This window comes from Phoenix dactylifera, unplaced genomic scaffold, assembly GCF_009389715.1.
Source record: "Phoenix dactylifera cultivar Barhee BC4 unplaced genomic scaffold, palm_55x_up_171113_PBpolish2nd_filt_p 001596F, whole genome shotgun sequence".
Classification (NCBI taxonomy): domain Eukaryota; kingdom Viridiplantae; phylum Streptophyta; class Magnoliopsida; order Arecales; family Arecaceae; genus Phoenix; species Phoenix dactylifera.
The window spans coordinates 74,053-77,963 of record NW_024068901.1 but is presented as its reverse complement, the minus strand read 5'-3'; positions in this window follow the sequence as shown (position 1 = coordinate 77,963).

Below are 3,911 nucleotides of genomic sequence, written 5' to 3'. Positions count from 1 at the left end.
CCGTCCCCATTCTAGGAAGGCGGAACAGAGGATCGCGATTGCAATCCTCTCCGGTTCTTCCGGGGACAAACCAGGCGAGGGCGCCGCGGGATCCCGAGGCGCCCTCCCTGCCGACCGATCCGCGGCCAATCCCGGCCGCGGAATCTCTCGGCCGCCGCGATTCACGCGGCGGAGAGTCGGCCGTGAGGGGGTGATAAAAAACCCCCAAGCCCTCCTCTCCTCCGCATCCTCCTCCTCCTTCCTCCTCCTCCTCCTCCTCTTCCCCCTTCGCTCCTCCTCCTCTCCTTGGTGACCGGCGTCCTCTTCCCGACCGAGCGCCCGCCCGGACTCCCTCGCGGCCACCACCTGTTCCGAGATTCATCCTCTAGATTTCGAGCGCCGCCACCGCCGCTTGACCACCGAATCGGAGCACCGGCGGCCGAGATCTTCCTCCCACTACCTCTGCCACCGCCGGTAAGCCTCCCTCCTCCTTGCTTTCATGGGTTTGGTCTCCTCTGTTTCAACCCAAGCAACCGAGATGATCTCGGTTGCTTCTCCTTCCCGTCGGCCACGGCGACAGTCGCCGGGCCGCCATGGCGGCCGGCTAGCCATCAACCGAGGGGTGGCCTCCGGCCACCCAGGACCGGCCACCCCGCCGGCCCTCTCCCTCCTTCCGTCTCTCCTACTCCCCCTGTCCGGGGGGGGGGGGGGGGGGTTTTGGGGAAGGAAGAGGCCCATCACGGGCCAAGCTGGGCCCGTTGGGCCCTATCCATTGCAGGCCCAACTTGGGGCCCAGTCCAGTCCGGATGGGCCCAGTTGGGCTGAACCTCTATAGGGCCCGACTTGGGCCCAGTTCACGGCGGGGCCCGACTTGAGCCCAGTTCACGGCAGGCCCAGTTTAAAAAAAAAAGAGAGAGAGAGAGAGAGAGAAGAAGAAAACCCGAAACCCAACTTGGGCCCTATTCAGATCCGAGCCCGAAATCCGAACCCGGATCCGAAATCCGGAACCCAAAATCCGAACCCATTTGGCCAATAAATGAATATTTTACAGATAAGCCCTTGACATTATGTTATTTCAGGACCTTCTTTAATTTGTATCTGATCCCTATAGAAAAGATTTATTACATAAAGGTCCCCAACTATATTTTATTTAGCCCACTCGAGCTTTATAAATAGTACCCTGTAAATTAAGTATTAGTCCCTGCAATAAATTTTATTGTATAAATGAACTAATTAGAGGCCAACCTTGGGGGCCCTACTTAGCTGGGTCTATGCGGGCCCATTGGGTCATGCCCAATAAGGGCCTATCGGGCCATGCCATTATGGGCCAACTCTGGGCCCTGTTGGGCCGTGTCCAATAGTATTATTTTTAGATTTTGCTTAATTCTGATATTAACAAAGAATTAATTAAATTTAAACAGGTGAACCTGATTTGCCTATCTGAAGTAGGAATTAAGCGAGAAGAGGTAAGTAACTTAATACTTCAAGAGTGATTTATAAATTATTTGATAAACTGATTAAGTTTTGACATATGTTTTGTATTCAGTAAATTGGATCAGGCATGTTAAATTTTATTTTAAAATTATGTTATATGCTCTGAAATCCGTGAAATATGACTGGATAATTTATGAAATCTATTTTTATATATATGCATTCTCAGCATGGCTATGTTCTGTTCTGTTCTGGCCCCGCCAATGGGGATTATACGTTGGACCTGTCGACTTGTAATCTGTGAGGAATCGGTTTCGACACCGGCTGCCATCGGTGGGTAAATATAATGGATTTGGCACTTTTGTGCAACACCGGCTGCCATCGGTGGATAAAAATAGTGGATTTGGCACTTTTGTGCAACACCGGCTGCCATCGGTGGATAAAAATAATGGATTTGGCACCTTGTGCAACCCATGCCACTGGGTTAGTGGCCGTAGCCTATTTTGTTGAGATTCTGGTATCAGAGTTTTTGGAAAAATGATAATAAGTTTTGAAAACAGCAAAACGATGTTATTTATGATTTATTCCAGACATTATCCTGTATTTTGATCTGATATGCTCTGACCCCACTTTGGGGTATTTTGTTGCTTACTGGGCTAGTGTAGCTCATTATTTTATTTTCTCTGTTTTTCAGATCCAGAGGCTTGATCGCACGGGAATGGGGAGTGCGTTAGATGTTCCGATGATTCCATCAGTTATTGGTCCTTTAGTTAGATTGATTAGAGTATTTGACTTACGTCAGCATATGTTATTTGAAATTTTGTAAGACTGCTTTTGAATAAATTTAAATAATTATGTCAGTTTTGAACATCTGTATTTTGCTTTGATATGATCCGATGCCTAGCATGCCTGTGCGGCCCGCCGTGTGGGCGTGCGGCGTCTGCCGCGCCTCGGGCTCGGGGCGTGACAGATTTGGTGGTATCAGAGCTCAGATTTAAGATCACTAGGAATTGTAACTGAATCAATTATATTGAGCCTAAGTTTTAGGATTCGTAGGATCTGTCAGAAAGGTTGAGAGATGGGTAGAAACCAGATAAGGGGATAATGTTCATTTATTTTATTAACTATTTCGTATTATTCTGTTTGGATGATTTTATAACATCTATATATTTTTATTGAATCAGAATGCCGCCTCGTCGTGTCCGTAGCCTGAATCGGATGGTCAGGGGCTCTCGGGGAAGAGCCCCTACCAACCAAGCTGGCGAGGCATCGCATAGCTCAGGACCCCAAGGTCAATCAACTCCAGAAACTGTCGCCGGAAATCAAACCCGGGTGCTCGAACTGATTGAGGAGGTCGTTGGGTTAGTACGCCAACAGAGGCAACAACCTCAGCAACCAATCCAGCAAGTCGTTGATCCTCCGGAGCAAAGAAGGAGTATAGCTGAATTCAAGAGAATGGCTCCTTCAGTTTTTAAAGGCACCACTAGTCCTCAAGAGGCCGAAGCCTGGATAGAGGAAATGGAGAAAGTCTTCAGAGCAATGGAGTGCACCGATGAAGAGAAGGTCAGATTTGCCACCTATATGCTTCAGGACCGAGCTCATCATTGGTGGATGTCTGTGGAGCGCACATTGGCACCCGAGCAGGAGGCACTTACCTGGCAGAGGTTTCGCACAGCCTTCTACTCCAGGTATTTCCCTTCAAGTCGCCTTAGGGAGCTAGAGAGAGAATTTCTAAATCTGTCTCAAGGAACTATGACCGTGGATGAGTATGAGGCAGAGTTTGACAGGTTAGCTCGGTTTGCTCCCACCCTCGTCATGGATGCAGAGTCCCAGATGAGGAGATTTGAAGAAGGATTGAAGCCTCAATTACGTCGGGGTTTAGCCGTAGTGCACTCAACCAACTATGATGACCTGGTAGATAGAGCCAAGAATATGAAATTGTCTGGAAGGAAACACAAGATTCAAAAGATAGAATACAAAGAAGAGGAGCAGAGATGATGATACTCATAGTGGACAAAATTCTAGTAGGACAGCAAAATCTCGTAATAGGTCTGGGCAATCAGAAAAGCAAGGATCTTATGGAGAGACTATTCAACAAGACCAGTCTAAATGTGAAACATGTGGTGGTGCCCATAAGACAGAACTCTGTAGACGATTATCTGGCGCATGTTTCAGATGTGGCCAACAGGGTCATAAGATAGCAGAGTGCCCTCGCAATCGGCAAGTATCACAATCAAATCAGAGGCCTCAAGCTACAAGGACCCAGCAAGTGCAAGGTTCTCCTACTCTGGTTCAGATTGCTCAGCCTTCTTCTCCTAAGCAGCGGATAGGAGGGAGACCGCACACACAGGGTCGTATTTATGCACTGACTCAGCAGGATGCTCAGGCATCCAATACTGTGGTGTCAGGTACACTACCGGTTGCTTCTGTTTATGCTTATATACTGTTCGATTCTAGTGCTGCACATTCATTGTGTCATGGATATTTGTGCGAAAACATGA